We start from the raw sequence: 22679 nt of genomic DNA, 5'->3' as shown, positions 1-22679 counted from the left end.
ATGTCATATTTTACTTTTAACTGGAACGGGAAACAGTTTAAAAAGAAGACAAATAATAAGCAAAACTATTTTAAAATGATAATAATCTTGAATGATATTTTAGATGCATGAATTTTTATGTTGGCTCACAAAACTAAAGCTAAATTACATTCCAGTTGGTTAATTATTTTTCCTAACACAATCTGACTGTTTTTGGTATTCAAATAGAATTGCTCACATTTGAAGTTATTTGTAAATTTATTACTTACTCTTCTATTTATCTCCTGCACATTAAGACTGAACAAAACTAATGTTTTAAAAGAAAATAATAATTAACATCCTTTAAATTATATTTATAACTTTAATGATTTTCACAAAAGTATATTATTCAAAACCTTTTGTTTTGATTATCTCAAAGAAAAGGACTTCTCACCACAAAAGTTTTTTAAAAAGAAGCACGAAGAAACTCTTGAAGATAATGAATATGTTTGATACCTTGTGTGGTGATGATTTTGCAATGTATAAATATGTACAAACTCATCAAATTGTATGCATTAAATGTGTACAATTTTTTGGTATTAACTATACTTCAATGAAGCTGTTTTTAAAAAGATAAAAAGATATTGACCATATAAGTATATGAGACAGAAGACATAGATTTTGCATAGATTTAAGAAATTGAACACATTTCACTTGATGATTCAAATGCATGATGCTAAAAGTTTTTCTTACTTAACTGTGTTTAGAAAAGTAACTACTGGGCTGGGCAGAGTGGCTCATGCCTGTAATGCCAGCACTTTGGGAGGCCAAGGCAGGAGGGTCATTTGGGCTCAGGAGTTCAAAACCAGCCTGGGTACCATAGTGAGACCCAGCCTTCACAAAAAATAAAGTTAAAAAAAAAAACAAAGAATTTAACTGGGTGTGGTGGAGTGCGCCTATAGTCTCAGCTACTTGGGAGGCTGAGATGAAAGAATTACTTGAGCCTAGCAGGTTGAGGCTGCAGCAAGCCATGATTGTGCTACTGGTCTCCAGTCTAGGTGACACAGAGAGACCCTGTCTCAAAATATAAATAAATAAAAATAAAAAATAAATATGAACTTGATTACATTGTCTTTTTATTTTGTTTTGTAGAATCACAGATTCTTCCTCTCTAATTTTGGCATCAAGTATTATGTTAACTATGTTTAATTCATTCATTTATATAATTTAATTAGGAGTCCATTAGTACTGAAAAATTAAGCGTGAGACAAAATAAACTAATGTAAGTGTTTTAAGAGGGATCAATAATATGGGAATAGATAGAAGAATGGTAGAGATCCTGAAAAGTAGGTCTCTGAAGATATAATCTCTGCACTAATTTCCTGTTTAAAAACCACATCCAGGGCAACAACAGCCTCATTATTTGAAGGAAAATGAAATAAGATTTAAGAATACTCGTTTTATAAGATAAACTAGAAATTATTGTGCAGAAAGGAGACAATTTATTTAAAAATTCTTCCATCTTCAAGAGTAATTCATTATGTCAGGATACACATTTAAAAAGATTCATAGTCTTGTCAGTAAGGCCTTACAAAGTGTGAAGGAACTAGAAGGGGGAGTCATTATATATCAGCATAAAATATTTAACCAGACTCAGTGTTTATTGGACTTGCTTATGCTTAGTCTTATAGATGAAGCATGTGATGGGGATGGGATGTTTAGCTAGGTGCTTCATCAGCTGGACTTATCTAAGCTTCCACAGGCCAAAGTAATAGCTTTCAGCTCGATATTTTCAAAGCATTTTTATCATATCCATCCTTGTGTTCATGTATATGTGTTTACTTTTAAACTGAGATATACATATGTACAATTAATTATACTAATTTAAAGTTTATTGCTAGAGGAATTTTAACATAAAAATGTTTAAATATTGCTACATCAATGTAACAACAATGACCCAGATTAAGATACCAAGCTCCAGAAGGTGCCCTTGTTCTGTGCTCCATCCCAGTCAATACCTTTCTCCAGGGATACTCAGTATTCTCCTATTCAACAATATTGATTAATTCACCTGTCTTTGAACTTCATATGAATTGAATCACCAAGTTATTTCTCTTACTCAAAATTATGTCTGAGAGAGCCATCAATGCTTTTGTGGTTAGCACTAGTTCTTTTTTAGTGCTGTATAGCATTCCTGTGAATTTGCATGTTACATAATCTACATATCTGTTCTCTTGGTGGCGGCCAATTATGATTTTTCATACATGGCTATTCTAAATAAAGCTGCTAAGAACAACTGCAATGGTACAAATATGCACTCTTAAGACTATCTAGGAGTAGAATTAATGAGTCTAGGGTAAATACAGGTTTTTCCTTTGACAAAACTTTGCCAAGTGATTGTAGCAACTTACACTACCACTTGCAGAGTGAGTTTTACCTACTCCATCTCTGTTACATTTGAAATATTAATTCCTTTTAATGTTAGCTACTGTGATGGATGTTTTATGATTTCAATTTTAATTTCTTTTCTTTTTTCCTTTTTTTTTTTTTAGACGGGATTTCTCTCTTGTTGCCCAGGCTGGAGTACAATGGCACGATCTTGGCTCACCACAAACTCTGCCTCCCAGGTTCAAGTGATTCTCCTGCCTCAGCTTCTCGAATAGCTGGGATTATAGGCATGTACCACTACACCCAACTAATTTTATATTTTTAGTGGAGACAGAGTTTCTCCGTATTGGTCAGTCTGGTCTCTAACTCCTGACCTCAGTAGATCCACACACCTCAGCCTCCCAAAGTGCTGTGATTATAGGTGTGAGCCACTGCACCCAACCTAATTTTAATTTTTTTGATAATAAATGATGTGAAAATTTCCATGTTTATTGAACCACTTTTGTGAAGTGCTTGGTTATTCTTTTGGCATTTCATTTTTTGAAATTAAGTTATTAGTCTAATATAGTTTAGTTATAGTTCTTCATGTACTCTGGATATGAGTCCAATCTCAGGTACATTTATTATAAATACTTTCTTATATTCTGTAAATATAAGACTGTCTTACTTATGTACTCTGATGACACTTTTTGAGCAACAGACATTCTTAATTAAATGTTGTACAGTTTAGCAATTTTTAATTATATTTATATGTCATGTTTAAAAATCTTTGCCTATCTTATAATAATAGATATATTCCCATGTTCTTGTCTAGAAGTTTCATGGTTTTACATTTTCAGTTGAATTGACTATGAAAATTGAATTTCTCTTGTATTATAGTGAACATAAGAGTAGAGATTCATTATTTATTTTGTATACCTAATTTTCTCGTATCATTATTGAAAATACCACCCATTCCTCACTGACTGCCATTGGCCTGTTTATTTATAAATAAAATGGCCTAGTATGTATAAGTATACTTCTTAACTATTGTAGTTATTATTTGACTATTCTTAGGTCAATACCACATTGTCTTAATTATTAAAGATGTTGGGAGAACTGGCTAGCCATATGCAGAAAGCTGAAACTGGATCCCTTCCTTACACCTTATACAAAAATTAACTCCATATGGATTAAAGATTTAAACATAAGACCTAACACCATAAAAATCCTAGAAGAAAACCTAGGCAATACCATTCAGAACATAGGCATAGGCAAGGACTTCGTGACTAAAACACAAAAAGCAGTATCAACAAAAGGCAAAATAGACAAATGGGATCTAATTAAACTTAAGTGCTTCTGCATAGCAAAAGAAACTATCATTAGAGTGAATCGGCAACCAACAGAATGGGAAAAAATTTTTGCAATCTACCCAACTGACAAATGGCTAATATCCAGAATCTACAAATAACTTAAACAAATTTACAAGAAAAAAACAAACCCATCAAAAAGTGGGCAAAGGATATGAACAGACAGTTTACAAAAGAAGATATCTATGCAGCCAACGAACATATGAGAAAAGCTCATCATCACTGGTCATTAGAGAAATGCAAATCAAAACCACACTGAGATACCATCTCATGCCAGCTAGAATGGCGATCATTAAAAAATCTAGAGAAAAAAGATGCTGGAGAGGATGTGGAGAAATAGGATCACTTTTACACTGTTGGTGGGAGTGTAAATTAGTTCATCCATTGTGGAAGACAGTATGGTGATTCCTCAAGGATCTAGAAATGGAAATTCCATTTGACCCAGCAATCTCATTACTGGGTATATACCCAAAGGACTACAAATCATTCTATTATAAAGACACATGCACACGTTATGTTCATTGCGGCACTGTTCACAATAGCAAAGACTTGGAACCAACCCAAATGCCCATCAATGATAGACTGGATAAAGTAAATGTGACACATATACACCATGAAGTACTATGCAGCCATAAAAAGGATGAGTTCATGTCCTTTGCAGGGACATGGATGAATCTGGAAACCATCATTCTCAGCAAACTGACACTAGAACAGAAAACCAAACACCACATGATCTCACTCATAAGTGGATGTTGAACAATGAGAACATGTGGAAACAGGGAGGGGAACATCACACACCAGGACTTGTTGGGGGATCAGGGGAGAGAAGAGGGGTAGCAGGAGGTGGGGTGATTGGGGAGGGATAACATTAGGGGAAATACCTAATGTAGATGACAGGGGGCTGGATGCAGCAAACCACCAGCATGGCACATGTATACCTCTGTAACAATCCTGCAGGATCTGCACATGTACCCCAGAATTTAATGTATAATAAAAAAGAAAAAAGAGAGAAATGAGGATTATAATGCAAGATGTCACAAGTGCATCCAGTGAGATAGAGGTAAAGGGAAGCTTTTCTCAGAAAAAAAGGAAGAGGTGCATTTAAGCTACCTAGAATGCTTAGAAACACTGTTCATTGGCTCCAAAGAACCAAAGCAAGTAGTCCTCAGTTCACTGGTGGAAATGACAGCACTGGACAAATGTCCTTCTGAGAGCACTCTATCTGAATTACTACAGTCCTAAAGAATGTTCAATGATAAAATGTGTCATAGAAACATAAGTACCTGTGCAAAAATGTGCAAGCCTGCATAGCAAGAGATGTGTGAATAATGTCAAGGGATTCCTGGTAGATTTTAGAAAGTCCTTGAAAACAGTTCTGACCTCACACATGTAAACACTAGCCTCCTCTCCTTGGTGTCTTCACAGCCCTGTTTTGTCTGGGTCTTCTAAAAGTAATTTATCCTGATATCTGCAACTTTCATACCTTCTGGGACCCTGACTTACACTCTGTTATGTATTTTTGTTTATTGTGGCCTAATTCCAAAATGATATGTCCATGCTAATCATATGGTCTACAGCATAATATTTAATATGAAAATAACTAAAGGAATTTTCTTAGCCAAAGAAAGTAATTTGAAACGTATAAGCTTTGAAATTAATTGCTAGCTTAAAGAAAAATGAATACAATTTGACCTAATAAGGTCAGCTATAAAATAGGGTAAGTTCATTCCACTGATAACCAAGTTTGTTTTCAAAGCAAGTAAAAAACATGTTTATACTTAATGTGTCATTGCTGTATTTAGCACAACATGCAATTATTTTAAAATTAATAATTGTTTATATATTTTAATCCTTAAATATAAAATTAAACCTCAATTAAAAATTTTAGTGTTACTTAAGATGTTTCTTTCTTATTAAATATATTCACTATTTTGTCTTAGTGTTTAGCACAATGAATGACCTACCTTTATTGAATTACAATCAACTATAAATATTGATTGAATGAATAAAACCTAGCTTAAAAAAAAGTACTAAAAATATTATGTAATGAATACAGGACTCTATATTATAATCTTATGCAAAATCTAAGCTGAATTTCAGATGATAGAAAATTCATTCAATGTGAGATTGTTGATAATTCTTGAATTTCTTTAAGGTATTTTTAGAGTTATAAAATACAGTAAAAATTATGGTTCATTTTGATGACAGAAATATGAAATATATTCTTGTATATTAATTAAAATGATGAATGTCTCTGATATTAAAATTAATCACAATTCCCTGGAATGTGTTGAATCAATTCTGTTTTTCTTAATCTATCTAAGTCTAATAAATTCTGTTGGCATTGTCCTTTTTTGGAGTCCAAATCTTTCAAATTTGGTATGTGAGCCAACAAATAAAAGAAGAAATATTTGTTCCAGGATTCAGGGTGACATTTGTTTATTGTGATATATGTCTACATATATGAATGTGTATATTTATTGAATCAAGCATTGAGCAATTTCTATTCATTTATAGTGTCTAAGGAGTTCTTATTTATATGAACTGTGTCCATGTCATGACTTTATTGTCCATAAATTGAAAGATAAACTATTTAGAATTCAAATAAAAGGAAGTGTCTAAAATAAAGCAATAATCTAACAAATACTGTTAAACTCCTTTTCATTTTTAATTAAATTGATAAGTATCATAGAAGAAAAAAGAAATATAAGCTCTACCCCATGTACTTTAAATACTTTCATTCAAATACAGATGGTAAAGGTACAGTTTCCTCAAGGCGGTCTAAGTAGAGCCACCCCTCCATATTTGTGGGGTTCCACACTCGAGGTTTCACCAACATGGATTCAATCAACTACTGATTAAAAATATTTGGAAAAAATAATAAAAATAATAGAAATTTTTAAATGATACAGAATAACAACTATTTATAAAATATTAGCATAGTATAGGGGATTATAAGTAATCTAGAGATGACTTCAAGTATAGAGGAGGATGTGCATAGACTGTACATAAATACTATGCCATTTTTATATCAGGCACTTGAGCATTTGTGAACTTTGATATCCACTGGAGTCATGAGTCAATCCTCTGTGGATATCAAGGAATAATTGTATATGCCTGCCATCCTGATTTAATTAATAAGATGTCTTTCTTATTATCAAAGGTGACCTTATTAGCTCAACAAATTATGTGGTCACCCTAGAGATAATGCATATAAACCAATAACTAAAGTAGAAATTGGCAAGTAATTAGTATCACAAAATAGGTATAAAGCAAGTATCACTGGAATTCATAATTTGGGTGAGTTCAATTCTCCCTGCTGATCAGGGAAGGTTTTAAAGAATTGGCAACTATTTTAGATCTTAAACAAAAAACAAATAAGATGTTAATAGATATAAGATGAAGGGCAGGTAGTTTATTTAAATGTTGTACGTATTTAATGTGAAACATTATCCAATCTACACTCATTGTTCAGTAAGAAAATGTTACATTTTAGATTTATCCAGTTTTAACCTTCTTCTGTTTTGGTAATCTGAACAATCTCTTCAAGAGACTGATATACTATAGATAAAAATAAATGCTCAGTCTCTCATGTTTTTTAGTCTTTCGCCCAGAAGAGTATTTATTGCAAATATTGCAATATTTTCATGTGGTCTAAATTTATCTTTCAAAATTTAGGAGTAATGTATTTACTTTTATTTTTCTAGATTTAGGAGGGTATAACTGCTTGCACATTTCTGCACAGGTACTTATGTTTCTATGACAAAATTTAATACAGAACATCTAAAAATGGATATATTGTGTAGTGGCAAAGTCTTGGATTTTAGTGTACTCATCACCCAGATAGTGTAGATTGAACTCAACAGATAGTTTCATGCGTCACATCTCTCCCACCATCCTACCTTTTGGACATATATATACACACATATATATACCCACATACATACACACATAATATATACGAATATATAATTTTATAATATATATTATATTACATATATTTATATATACACATATGCACACATATACACACATATGTATGTGTGTGTATATACATACATATTATATGTAATATATAATATAAAATTATATATTTGTATCTATCTATCTATCTATCTCACAGTTGTCAATCCAGTCATCTGTTGATGAACACTTAGGTTGCTTTCAATGACTTTGCTTTGGTGAATAATGCTGTGATCATCATAAAAGTGCTGTTGTCTTTTTGATATATTTGTTTTTTGGAGGGGTAGATATCCAGTAGTGGGGTTGTTGGATTTAATGGTAGTTCTATTTTCAGTTCTTTGAGAACTCTCCATATTGTTTTCCATAGAAATTGTACTAATTTACATTTCCATCAACAGTGTATAAGTGTTCCCTTTTCTCCACACCCTTGCCAACATCAGGGGTACATGTGCAGTTTTTAGACTTTTTATTAAAAGACATTCTGACTGGTGTGAGATGGCATCTCATTCTAGTTTTGATTTTCATTTCTCAGATGATTAGTAATGTTGAGCGTTTTTTCATGTTCATTGGCCACTTGCATGTCTTCTTTTGAAAAATGCCTGTTCGTGTTCTATGCCTATATTTTAATGGAGCTATTTGTTTTTCCTTGTTGGATTGAGTTCCTTGTAGATTCTGAACATTAGCCATATTTCAGATTCAGAGCTTGAAATATTTTCTACCATTCTGTAGATTGTTCCTTTACTCTATTGAATTCTTTTTCTGCACAGATGCTTTTTAGTTAAGTCCCACTTACCTATTTTTGGTCTTGTGTTATTTTTGAGGACGTAGGACTTAGTCACAGATTCTTTGCCTGATCCAATGTCCAAAAGAGTTTTTCCTAGAATTTCTTCTAGAATTTTTAATAGTTTCAGGCTTTACATTTAAGTCTTTAATTAATCTTGTGTTAATTTGTGCATATGGTGAGAGATAAGTGTCCAGTTTCATTCTTCTGCATATGGCTACCTAATTTTCCCAGCACCATGTATTGAATAAGGTGTCCTTTCCCCAGTGTATATCTTTGTCAATATTGTTAAAGTTGTGGCATTATTTCTGGGTTCTCCATTCTGTTTTATTGATCTATGTGTCTATGTTTATACCAGCACCACGCTCTTTGGGTTACTATAGCCTTATAGCATAATCTGAAATCACAGCAAACATCATATGGAATGGAGAAAGGTTGAAAGCATTTCACCAAGAACTGGAACAATACAAGGATGCTCACTTTCAATACTTCTATTCAACATAATATCGGAAGTCCCAGGAAGAGCAATCTAGCAAGAGAGAGAAATAAAAGTCATCCAAATTGGAAAAGAGGAAGTCAAATCAGATCTGTTCACTTAACATACAGTCTTCTACGAAAAAAATTCTAAAGACTCTTCCAAAACCCTTCTAGGCTTGATTAATGACTTTTTTCAAGCCTAGAAGTGTTTTGGAGGATACAAAGTTCATATAAACTCAGTAGCATTTCTATATACCAATAATGATCAAACAGAGAACCAAATTAAAACTCATTCCCATTGGCTAAATAGCAATTTAGATATTGCTAAAAAAAAAAAAAATACACCTAGGAGTGCATTTAACAAAACAGGTGAATGATCTCTACAAAAAAAATAATAATAACTGACAAAAATATCTATATCAAACAAATAATATATTTTGATACAATAAGTTAAAAACATTGTGTTTTTCTACTCCAACAGTACTTCAATTATAGCTTGTGTGAAAGGATAGTGGCTAGGTGTTACAGAAAAGGAAGAGTTGAATTAGAACTACATTTAGTTTGGGTTAGATGTGATATATTTTTGAGCTTCATTCTTACTCTTGTAAAGGTTTTCTTTTCTTTTTTTCTCTTCTTTTCTTTTCTCTTTTCTTTTCATTTTTCTTCTTTCCCTCTCTTTCACCCTCCTTTTCCTCCCTTCCTTCTTCTTTCCTTCCTTCTTTCTTTCTCTTTCTTTTTCTTTCTTTTCTTTCTGTCTTTCCTTTTTTTTTCTTTATTCTTTCTTTCTTTCTTCCTTCTTTTCTTTCATATCCAACATTTATTTTAAGTTCAGGGGTACATGTGCACTTTTGTTACATAAGTAAATGTGCATCATGGTGGTTTGCTGCACAAATCATCACAACATCTAGATATTAAGCCCAGCATGCACTAGCTATTCTTCCTGATGCTTTCCCTCCTTCCACCTTCAATCCCCTCCAACCTCCAACAGGCCCCATTGTATATTGTTCCCCACCATCATGTGTCCATGTGTTCTCATCATTCAGCTCCCACTTATAAGGGAGAACCTGTGGTATTTGGTTTTCTGTTCTTAAGTTAGTTTGCTGAGGATAATGGCTTTCAGCTCTATCCATGTCCCTGCAAAGTACATGATCTTGTTCTTTTTTATGGCTGCGTATATTTAATGGTTTATATGTACCATATTTTCTTTACCCAGTCTATCATTGATGGGCATTTAGATTAATTCTATGTCTTTGCTATTGTGAATAGTGCTGCAATGAACATACACATACATGTATCTTTATAATACAATGATTTATATTTTGGGCGTTATAAACCCAGTAATGAGATTGGTGTAACAAATGGTATTTCTCCCTCTAGGTCTTTGAGAAATCACCACACTGTCTTCCACAATGGTTAAACTAATTTACACTTCCACCAACAGTATAAAAGTTTTCCTTTTTCTGCACAACTTTGTTAGCACCTGATAGTTTTTAATAGCCTTTCTGACTGGTATGAGGCGATATCTCATTGTGTGTGTGTGTGTGTGTGTGTGTGTGTGTTTATGGAGTTTAGCTCTTGTCACCCAGGCTGGAGTGCAATGGCACAATCTAGACTCACTGCAACCTCTGCCTCTGAGGTTCAAGTGATTCTCCTGCCTCAGCCTCCCAAGTATCTGGGATTACAGGCACCTGCCACGAGGCTCAGCTAAGTTTTGTTTTGTGTGTATATGTTTTTAGCAGAGACAAGATTTCACCATGTTGGCCAGGCTGGTCTCGAACTCCTGACCTCAGGTGATCCACCCACCTCAGCCTCCCAAATTGCTGGGATTACAGGAGAGAGTCATCGCACCTGGCCTCTCATTGTGGTTTTGACTTGCATTTCTCTAATGATCAGTGATGTTGAGTAATTTTTCATATGTTTGTTGGCCACATGTATGTCTTCTTTGGAGAAGTATCTGTTCATGTATTTTGCCCATTTTTAATGGTTTTTCTTTTTTTCTTATAAATTTGTTTAAGTTCCTTGCAGATGCTGGATATTAGACCTTTGTCAGATGGATGGATTGCAAACATTTTCTCCCCTTCTGTAGGTTGTCTGTTTACTCTGTTGATAGTTTCTTTTGCTGTGCAGAAGCTCTTTAGTTTAATTAGCTCACATTTGTTCATTTTTGCTTTTGTTGCAATTGCTTTTGGTGTCCTCATCATGAAATCTTTGCCTGTGCTTGTCCTGAATAGTATTGCCTAGATTTTCTTCTATGGTTTTTATAGTTTTGGGTTTAACATTTAAATCTTTAATCCATGAGTTGATTTTTGTATAGGGTTTAAGGAAGAGGTTTAGCTTCAGTTTTCTGCATATGGCTAGCCAGTTCTCCCAGCACTGCTTATTAAATAGGGAATCCTTTCCTTGTTGCTTGTTTATGCCAGGTTTGTTGAAGATCAGATAGTTGTAGGTGAGTGGCCTTATTTCTGGGTTCACTATTCTGTTCCATTGGTCTATGTGCCTGTTCTTGTATCAGAACTGTGCTATTTTAGTTATGGTAGCCTTGTAATATTGTTCGAAGTCAGGTAATATGAAGCCTCCAGCTTTGTTCTTTTGCTTAGGATTGTATTGGCTATTTGGGCAGTCTTTTGATTCTGTATGAATTTTGAAATAGTCATGTCTGACGCTGTAAAGAACATCAATGGTAGATTAATAGGAATAACATTAAATCTATAAATTGCTTTGGGCAATGTGTTCATTTTCACAATATCAATTCTTCCTATCCATAAGCATGAATATTTTCCCATTTGTTTGTGTCATCTCTGATTTATTTGAACAGTGGTTTTTAGTTCTTGAAGAAGTCCATAACTTTCCTTGTTAGTTGTATTTCTAGGTATTTTTGTGGCAATTTTGAATGGCAGTTCATTCATGATTTGGCTCTCAGCATGCCTATTGTTGATGTATAGGAAAGCTAGCAATTTTCGCACATTGATTTTGTATCCTGAGACTTTGCTTAAGTTGCTTATCAGCTTAGGAGGCTTTTAAGCTAAGACAATGATATAGGATCAATTTCTAGATATAGGATCATGTCATGTGCAAACAAAGATAGTTTGACTTTCTCTCTTCCTGTGTAAATAAATACCCTTTATTTCCTTCTCTTGCCTAATTTTCCTGGCCATAACTTCCAATACTATGTTGAATAAGAGTGGTGAGAGAAGGCATCCTTGTGTTGTGCCAGTTTTCAAGGGGAATGCTTCTAGCTTTTTCCTATTCAGTGGGTCTGTCACAAATAACTCTTACTATTTGGCAGCATGGTCCTTCACTACCTACTTTACTGAGAGTTTTTTTCAATTTTTTTTTGTTGCATTTTAGGTTTCAAGGTACATGTGAAGAACATGTAAGATTGCTGCATAGGTACACACATGGCAGTGTGGTTTGCTGCCTTCCTCCCCATCACCTATATCTGGCATTTCTTCCAATGTTATTCCTCCCCAAATCCCTACCCCCTGCTCTTCCTCCCCTATTCCCTGCCTCCCACAAACCCCAGTGTGTGATGCTGAGAGTTTTTAATGTGAAGGAGAGTTAAATTTTTATTGAATGCCTTTTCTGCATCTATTGAGATAACCATGCAGTTTTTGTCTTTACTTCTGTTTATGTGATGAATCACATTTATTGATTTGCATATGTTGAACCAAACTAGCATGCTGAGGATGAAGCCTACTTGAATGTGATAGATAAGCTTTTTGATCTGCTGCTGGATTCAGATCAACAGTATTTTATTGAGGATTTTTGCATCAATGTTCAGCAAAGATATTGGCCTGAAGTTTTTTTATTGTTGTTGTATCTCAGCTAAGTTTTGGTTTCAGGGTGACGCTGGCCTCATGCAATGAGTTAGGAAGGAGTCTCTCCTTTTCAGTATTTTGGATTAGTTTTCATAGAAATGGTACCACATTTTCCTTGTACTTCTGGTACAATTCAGCTATGAATCAATTTGGTCCTGGGCTTTTTGACTCGTAGGCTATTTATTACTGTCTCAATTCCAGAACTCATTAGTTTATCAATTTCTTTTAGATTTTCTAGTTTATCTATATAGAGGTGTGTAGAGTATTCTCTAATAGTTACTTGTATTTCTGTGTGGTCAGCTTATCAATTCTGATTGTGCTTATTTTAATATTCTCTTTTTTGTTCTTTATTAGCACAACCAGTGATCTATTTATTTATTTATTTATTTTAAAAAAACTGGTTCTTGGATATGTTGATTTTTGAAGGGATTTTTTGTGTGGGGATGTGTGTCTATCTTCTTCTGTTCAGCTCTGATCTTGGTTATTTCTTGTCCTCCTCTAGTGTTTGCTCTTGGCTCTCTAGTTCTTTTATTTGTGATGTTACATTAAAAAATGAGAACTTTCTAGCTTTTTGACATGGGCATTTAGTGCTAAAATTTCCCTCTTAACAAAGCTTTAGCTGCATCCCAGACATTCTGGTATGTTGTCTCTTTGTTCTCGTTGGCTTCAAAGAACTTCTTTATTTCTGTCTTAATTTTGTTATTTACCCAAGAGTCATTCAAGTGCGGTTGTTCAATTTCCATGTAGTTGTGTGGTTTTGAATAAATTTCTTAATCTTGAGCTCTAATTTGATTGCACTGTGGTCTGAAAAATTGTTTGTTATGATTTCAGTTCTTTTGCATTTGTTGAGGAGTGTTTTACTTCTGATTATATGATCAATTTTAAGTAAGTGCCATGTGATGATATTGTTTCTGTTGTTTTGGGTTGCAGAGTATTGCAGATATTTATCAGGTCCACTTGATCCAGAGCTGAATTCAGGATCTGAATATTTTTGGTAATTTTCTGTCTCAGTGACCTGTCTAGTGTTGTCAGAGGGATGTTAAAGTCTCCCACTATTATTGTGTGGCAGTGTAAGTCTCTTTGAAGATCTCTAAGAACTTGGTTTATGAATCTGGGTGCTCCTGTATTGGGAGTATATATATTTAGGACAGTTAGCTCTTCTTGTTGAATTAAATCTTTTACCATTATCTAATGCCTTTTGTCTTTTTATAATCTTTGTTGGTTTAAAGTCTGTTTTATCAGAAGCTAGGATTGCTACCCCTGCATTTTTCTGTTTTCCATTTTCTTGGTAAATTTTTCTCAATCCCTTTATTTTGAGCTCATGTGTGTCTTTGCACATGATATGGGTCTTTTGAAGACCAAATACTGATGGATCTTGTTTTTTTGTTTGTTTGTTTGTTTTGTTTTGTTTAATCTAGCTTCCCATTCTGTGTCTTTTAATTGGGGAATTACATTCAAGGTTATTATTGTTATGTGTGGATTTGATCCTGTCATCATGATGCTAGCTGGTTGTTTTGCAGACTTGTTTATGTGGTTGCTTCATGGCGTCACTGGTCCGTGTACTTCAGTGTGTTTTTGTAGCAGCTGGTAACAGTTTTTCTTTTCCATATTTAGTGCTTCCTTCAGGAGCTCTTGCAGGACAGGTCTTGTAGTACAAATTTCCTCAGCATAGCTTGCCTAAAAAGGATTTTAATTCTTTGCTTATGAAGCTTAGTTTGGCTGAATATCAGATTCTGGGTTGGAAATTCTTTTCTTAACAAATGTTGAATTTGTTCTGAATCTTTTTTGGCTGGTTTGGTTTCCATTGAGAGGTCTGCTGTTAGTCTGTTGGGGTTCCCTTTGTTGGGGACCTACCCTTTCTGTCTGCACTTAAAACTTTTTCTTCTTTTCGACCTTAGAGAATCTGTTGATTATGTGTCTTGGGGATGATCTTCTTGTGGATTATCTTACAGGGATTCTCTGCATTTCCTGAATTTGAATGTTGGCCTGTTTTGCTAGGTTGGGGAAGTTCTCCTAGTTGATATCCTGAAGTATATTTTCCAACTTTGTTCAAGTCTCCTTATCTTTCTGTTACCTCAATTAGTCATAGGTTGGTCCCTTTACATAATTTCATGTTTCTCAGAGGTTTTGTTCGTTCCTTTTCTTTCTTTTTTCTCTATTCTTATCTGCCTATCTTATTTCAGAAACATAGTATTCAAGCTCTGAGATTAGTTTCTCTGGTTGGTCTATTCTGGTATTAATGCTTGGGGTTGCATTGTAAAGTTCTCATGTTGTATTTTTCAGCTCTAACAGGTCAATTATGTTCCTTTCTAACTGGCTATTTTGGCTGTCATCTTCTGTATTGTTTTATCATGATTCTTAGCTTCTCGTCATTGGGTTACAACATGCTTCTTTAGCTCAGCAAAGTTTGTTACTACCCACTGTCTGAAGCCTACTTCTGTCATCTTAGCCACCTCAGCCTCAGCCCAGTTCTGAGCCCTTGCTGGAGAAGTGTTGTGGTCATTTCAAGGAAAAGGGGCACTCTGGCTTTTTGAGTTTTCTGTGTTTTTGCATTGATTCCTTTTCATCTTTGTGGGCTTATCTACCTTCAATCTTTGAGGTTTCTGACTTTTGGATGGTTTTGTTGTGGGCTTGTGGTTGTTGTTGTTGTTTTCTGTTTGTTTTTTCTTTTAATAGTCTGGCCATTCTTCCATAGGATCATTGCAATTTGCAGAGGGTCTGCATACTTGGAGGACTCATCAGTGAAGGCTGTGAAACAGCAAAGATGGCAACCTTCCCCTTCCTCTATAAGCTCCATCTCAGGGTAGTACTGATCTATTGCCAGTCCCAATGCACCTATAGGAGGTGGCTGGAGACCCAGGTTGGGAAATCTCACACAGTCGGGGGCAACAGGATCAGGGACCCATTTCAAGAAGCAGCCTGATTTTTTGGTAGAACAGTTTTACTGTGTTGAGGATTCCTTCAGCCCCTTATTGGTTTGGGCTCTCTAAGGCCCACAGGCTATACTAGCTAAGAAGTCCAAATTGCCAAGGTGGCAGCCTGCCCCATCCCTCAGGCACTCAATGCCAGGGAGAAATTAGAGCTCAGTCAGCCCGATAGAGCACAAATGGAGGTGGCCGGAGGCCCTGGCTGGGAAGACCTAACTGGGAGGATCTGCCCCATAAGTAGGAGTGAATCAGGGTCCCGCTTCAAGAAGCACTCTGGTCATGCCTCGACACAACAGCTGTATCATGGTGGGGAATCTCTTGTCAGCTTGGACTCTCCAAAGCCGGCAGGTTGGAACTGCTGAGTCATCCAACCAACCCAGGTGGTGACCTTCCACTCCCCAGGGCACTCTGTTCCAGGGAGAGATTGTAGCTCTGCCCCTAATAGGTGTGTGCAGCTGTGGCTGGACGACTGGACTAGGAGCTCTTTGCCCAGTGAGAAGGAATGGATGGGGGCCCCACTTAAAGAAGCAGTCTGGCCATGATCTGGCAAAGGTGCTGTGCTGTACTGCAGTGGGGACCCTTCCTGATCTGGACCATTTGAACTCTCCAAAGCCTGTGACTGAAATGGCTGAGTCAATCAAACAGCAGGATGGTCCTTCCCACTCCCCTCAGTGGCTCCCTCTGGTCTCAGGCAGGCTCTGCCCTGTTGACAGTGCCTGGCAGGAATTCCAAGCCAATGGGTCTTATCTTGTGAGGTGCTGTGGAAGTGGGGACCACAGAATGACGCTGCTCAGCTCCCTGAATTCCACCTCTTCCTAAAGGTATGCGTGGATTTGTATATTTTATACATAAAGCTCTTGGGTCTCTGTGTGTGCCAGAGCAGCTTCTCTGCCAAGTCTCCGCATAGCTTGGAGGGAGTTCACAAGGGGATCTCCTGGTGGATTGGGTTCACAAGTAGATCTCCTGATCCATGGATTGCAAAGATCTATGGGAAAAGCATGACTTCCCGGGGTTGCACAATCACTCATCACTTTCCCTGGCCGGTGGTGGATGTTCCCTAGGTTCCCTGTTGCTCCTGGGTGGGCCATTACCTCACCCTGTTTTTTTTCGTTCTCCGTGGATAGAGTTGTTCCCTATTGTAGGAATGGTTTCCCAGAACTACTTTTACTGTTCCAGTGGCAACTTACTCTATTCATGATACAAAGATAGAAGGCAAAGGGACTTATTATAAAATAAAGATGTTTTATGGCATCAGAAACTAGAAGTATTTGGTGGGTATTGGAGAAAAAAAAATTGTATAAAATATACAAAACTAGAAACTAATCTTTGAAAACATTCTTCTAATCTTAAAATATGTTTATATATATATATACACAAACATTATATATGTGTGTGTGTTTATACAAACATACATACATACATACATATATATATAGAGAGAGAGAGAGAAAGAGAGAGAGACAGAGAGAGAAAGAGAGAGAGACAGAGAGAGACAGAGAGATTGAGAGAGACAGAGAGAGTAGTTGTCTCACTATAGGTTTCTGGGGCATAATACTACTGAGAATTATGTCTGAAATCAGTGACCAATAAAACTCATCGTCTGTTTACTTCCATTTTGGTCAAAGCAAGATAGCGCTCATTGGAAGACTTAGTTTCATCCCAGACCTCTGTGACTCCCCACTTGGGTGGTTCAACTGCTTAAATGACCTCCCAAACTACTCCAGGAAAACTCAGCAGCCAGCATCTTCAGCTGCTTTCTGTGTTCCATCTCAATTCATGAAAGAACTTTGGAGAGTCAAACCCTAGCAACATTGCCTAACCATGAAAGTATGATCATTTATTCTGCTATGGGCGCTCCAAGATAGTTGTGAGATAGAAGAATACCCATGAGAAAGTTTTATTCCATACTTCAAACAGAAGAGGAAGCAGGGTGTACTCTCTGTCTCGTTTATTTGACCCCTCCTTCCAAGTAAATTATAGAAAATAGGAATTAGAACACAAATTTAACTAATTTCACTTTCTTCTCTATCACTTTATTATACTTTCATAATCCCATCAGACAAAGAAGAACTAGCTTATTTCTATTCTCTATGATCTAACTTCTTTCTACTGTGAACAAAGTCTTAAGAACTAGCTGTCAAAGGATAAAGTGATATCTTCTCTATGCCACAGCTATGCCCCTTATGATTGTCCCTAAAATATTAAATTGGCACTCAAAAAGCCTGAAAATTCTTCCTCTCTCCATAGACCCAGGTCTTAAAGTCCAATGTTTTGCTAAAGAGAGTAAGGTCTTACCCTTTTTTTTTTTTTTTAAATTTCCTGGCTTGGCTCTAGAGATGTGAAATACAAAACCAAACATGACTTAAAGGGAAAATTAAAGTGCATTTGGGTCATTATTTGCAAAAGATTAACCACAATACACAAACTATGTCTTTCAATAGTTTTTATTTCCCTTACCTTATTCCCAACCCTTGTTTTCAGGTGAGAACACAGAAACATGATGTAAATAAACCCTAGAATACCTTAAAGGAATATAAAATTGATATTTTTAATTTAAAAAGTGAACATTTGTCCCACCCATTGTTAGTATCCTTGAAACAATGTTAGCACCTTTGAAACTAATTTTATTTTTCGGAGATAAAGAAACTCTTCTGACCAAAGTTCAAGAAGAAACCATATTTATGTGAAAGTATTAAAACTCTTATACATCATTAAAAACAATGGTAGGTATATTTTTATCATCACTCCATCATAACTTACAGCATAACTTTCAGATTATATATCTGATTCATTTTAATACATATTTAACAAAAATAAGCAAAACTTATACTTGTTATACTATAGCAAAATTCTGCCATTCCGGTATCTAAAATAAAATAATAATAACAATCTTTTGTTTATCACATTTTCTGTGATAGGAAAAAAGGAAAAGAATCTGCCTTGTATTAAAAATACTTTTTCAAACATTGCTACTATTTCTAACTTTATTTTTTTATTTATTTATTTATTTTTTTTGAGACGGAGCTTCGCTCTTGTTACCCAGGCTGGAGTGCAATGGCGCGATCTCGGCTCACCGCACCTCCGCCTCCCGGGTTCAGGCAATTCTCCTGCCCCAGCCTCCTGAGTCGCTGGGATTACAGGTATGCGCCACCATGCCCAGCTAATTTTTTGTATTTTTAGTAGAGACGGGGTTTCACCATGTTGACCAGGATGGTCTCGATCTCTTCACCTCGTGATTCACCCGCCTCGGCCTCCCACAGTGCTGGGATTACAGGCTTGAGCACATGTTATTGCTTCATCACAATAATAAGGTAGTTAAATTTCTTCAACCAGAAATCTGGAAGGTAAGTGGTCAGGGCTAGCAAACCTGCTTAAGGGTGTCATTAGGAAACCAGACTTCTTCTGTTGTCCTTATCTTCTATCCTTAACATACAGCTTTCTTCCTCATGACCTTAAGAAAGCTGCTGTACTTCTGATCATCTTGTTCACATTCTGGACAGAAGGAAGGAAAAAGGAGAAGGTCAAAGACAAAAAGCCTTTTTTCCAAGCAACTTTGACTTTTCATTCAGGAAATAGTTTGCAGTGTCCTTCTGCATTCTACTGGCCACACCTGTGTGTCCTGGCCAACTTCATAAGGCAGTTGTAAAGGATACCAGGATAAAGTGTTTAGCTTTCCAGTGTCCAGAGAAGAGGAAGACAGGAGAGTCTTTCGGTGATTGAATTGTGAGTGAGCCAACTGCCAGCATCTGACACACTGACATGAAGTTATCTTTTGGCATGAGTTCAAATGTAAAGGAACTTTGAAACTAATCTTACCTGTCTACATTTATAATTATAAATTATATTGTAATTATAAGACTTCCTGTATAGCAAATGTTTGTGATTTTTGAATAAACATATTAACTAGTAATGTACAATTTTTACATAATATGTAGCATCAAGTCTAATTAAATATTAATTCTGATCTATTATGACAAAAGTTTCTTGTGGACTGAGATGATAATAATTCTTAGTCAAAATCATAGTAAGCAGATAATATTTTCAGTTATAAACTCATGGCTTATATTTATTAATTTTTTCACCAGAAAGTGAAAGAAACATTATTTTTCAATTGAAATTCCATTCAAACCTCAGTGAAGGAACTCTTTTGTCATCACATCAAAAAGAATCCAAAAATAGTAAAAGGGAAGACTTATGAATGAGAATGAAGCTGATTCAGGAAAATGTCACATTTAGCTCTTTTCTTCAAGTAGTATTCTTAATCATAAGCAGCTTAATGTATTACCATATCTAATTATGTACTATAACTTTTTCAGGATAAGCAGAACTATGACAAGTGTCAGTTTGCATCATATTTAATTTTTGTTTAACAAATTAAAACATTTTCATCACTCCTAAAAGAAATCTAGCACCCATTAGTAGTCTCTACTCAACTTCTTCCCAAAGCCCTCCCCTCCCAGCTCTAGGAAGCCACTAATTAAACTGTATTTTATAGATTTGCTTATTCTAAACATTTATTAAAAATTGAATCATAACAATATGTGGTACTTTGAGACTAGCTTCTTTTACTTAACATAGTACTTTTAAGGTTCATCCATGTTGTAACATTTATCAGTACTTCATTTTAATGCCTCATAATATTTATTCCATTAATATTTATTCCAAACCCCTATTTATTTGTGGCACTCTGAACTGATCTAAGCAGTTTTATCACCTGTTATAACTCTAGATAGTATGCAACATGAGGAGAAATGCCAGATATAGGTGATGGGGAGAAAGGCAGCAAATCACACTGCCACGTGTGTACCTAAGCAACAATCTTGCATGTTTTTCACATGTACCCCAAAACCTAAAATGCAATGAAAAAAAAAAGAAAGAAAATAATTTAATGTGAAAGGAAAAAAGAAAAAGATAGCATGCATTGTTTTGTCTCCCATTCTCTTAGGCTCTTATTTCCTTTACTGTCTAAAAATAATCACTTTTCTGAGATATGGTAGGCTGAATAATGGTCCCCAAAGATAACCAAGTATTTATCTTTGGGAACTTTATAAACTTACATAGCAAAATGGACTTGCAGAGGTAATTAAATGGGAAGATTTTCCTAGATTATGCAGATGGGACCTAAATGAAATCCCAAATTGGGATGTAGAGGGAGATTCGATGCAGAAGAAGGCAGTGTGCCCACTGAAGCATGATGGCACACAGCTGGCTTTTTAAAAATTTTATTGCAATTTAGGTTCTGGAGTACATGAGCAGAACATGCAGGGTTGTTGCACAGGTACCTACATGGCAATGTGGTTTGCTGCCTCCATCCCCCCATCACCTATATCTGGCACATCTCCCCGTGTTATCGCTCCCCAACCTCCCTACCTCCTGCTGTCCCACCTGTATTCCCCCTCAACAGATCCCAGTGTGTGATGCTTCCCTCCCTGTGTTCTTATTGTCCAACACCCACCTATGAATGAGAGCATGAGATGTTTGATTTTCTGTTCCTGTGTCAGTTTGCTGAGAATGATGGTTTCCAGATTCATCCATGTCCCTACAAAGGATATGAACTCATCTTTTTTTATGGCTGCATGGTATTCCATGGTGTATATGTGCCATATTTTCCTTGTCCAGTCTATCATCAATGGGCATTTGGGTTGGTTCCAGGTCTTTGCTATTGTGAACAGTGCCGCAATTAACATATGTGTGCTTGTGTCTTTATAATAGAATGATTTATAATCCTTTGAATATATACCCAGTAATGAGATTGCTGGGTCAAATGAAATTTCTATTTCTAGATTCTTGAGAAATCACCACACTGTCTTCCACAATGGTTGAAATAATTTACGCTTCCACCAACAGTGTAGTGTAAAAGTGATCCTATTTCTCCACATCCTCTCCAGCATCTGTTTTTAACAATCGCCAGTCTAACTGGCGTGAGATGGTATCTCAATGTGGTTTTGATTTGCATTTCTCTAATGACCCGTGATGATGAGCATTTTTTCATATGTTTGTTGGTTGCATAAATGTCTTCTTTTGAAAACTGTCTGTTCATATCCTTCTCCCACTTTTGAATGGGTCTGTTTGATTTTTCTTGTAAATCTGTTCTAATTCTTTGTAGATTCTGGTTATTAGCCCTTTGTCAGATGGAGAGATTGCAAAAAAATTTTCCCATTCTGTTGGTTGCTGGTTCACTCTAATGATTGTTTCTTTTGTTGTACAGAAGTTCTGAAGTTTAATTAGATCCCATTTGCCTATTTTGGCTTTGTTGCCAATGCTTTTGGTGTTTCACTCATGAAGTCCTTGCCTATGCCTATGTCCTGAATGGTTTTGCCTAGGTTTTCTTCTAGGGTTTTTATGGTGTTAGGTCTTAGGTTTAAGTTTTTAAGTTTTTAATCCATATGGAGTTAATTTTAGTGTAAGGTGTTAGGAAGGGGTCCAGTTTCTGCTTTTTGCACATGGCTAGCCAGTTTTCCCAACACCATTTATTAAACAGGAAATCCTTTCCCCATTGCTTTTTTCAGGTTTGTCAAAGATCAGATGGTTGTAGATGTGTGGCGTTGCCTCTAAGGCCTCTGTTCTGTTCCCTTGGTCTATATCTGTGTTTTGCTACCAGTACCATGCTGTTTTGATTACTGTAACCATGTAGTATAGTTTGAAGTCAGGTAGCTTGATGCCTCCTGCTTTGTTCTTTTTGCTTAGAATTGTCTTGGTTGAAGAAGAAGCGATGGGCCAAGAAATACAAGCAATACAGCTCTAGATGTTGGAAAAGTCAGGGAAAAAGATTGTCCTCTACAGCCTTTGAAGGGATCATGTCAATACCAACACCCTGATTTTGACCTAGTGAAACTGATTTCAGACTTCTGACCCCCACATGTAATAGAATAAATGTGTGCAGTTTTAAGCCACCAAATTTCTGGTAGCCAAGGAAACTACTACATCAGGTAATATATTTAAATTTTAATAGGCTTCCTAGGGGAACTGTACTGCATTACTTCATAAAACTAATTCTTTTTTTTTTTTTTTTTTTTTT

This window comes from Cebus imitator, unplaced genomic scaffold (genome assembly GCF_001604975.1).
Source record: "Cebus imitator isolate Cc_AM_T3 unplaced genomic scaffold, Cebus_imitator-1.0 Scaffold156, whole genome shotgun sequence".
Lineage (NCBI taxonomy): Eukaryota > Metazoa > Chordata > Mammalia > Primates > Cebidae > Cebus > Cebus imitator.
This window is presented reverse-complemented; position numbering follows the sequence as displayed.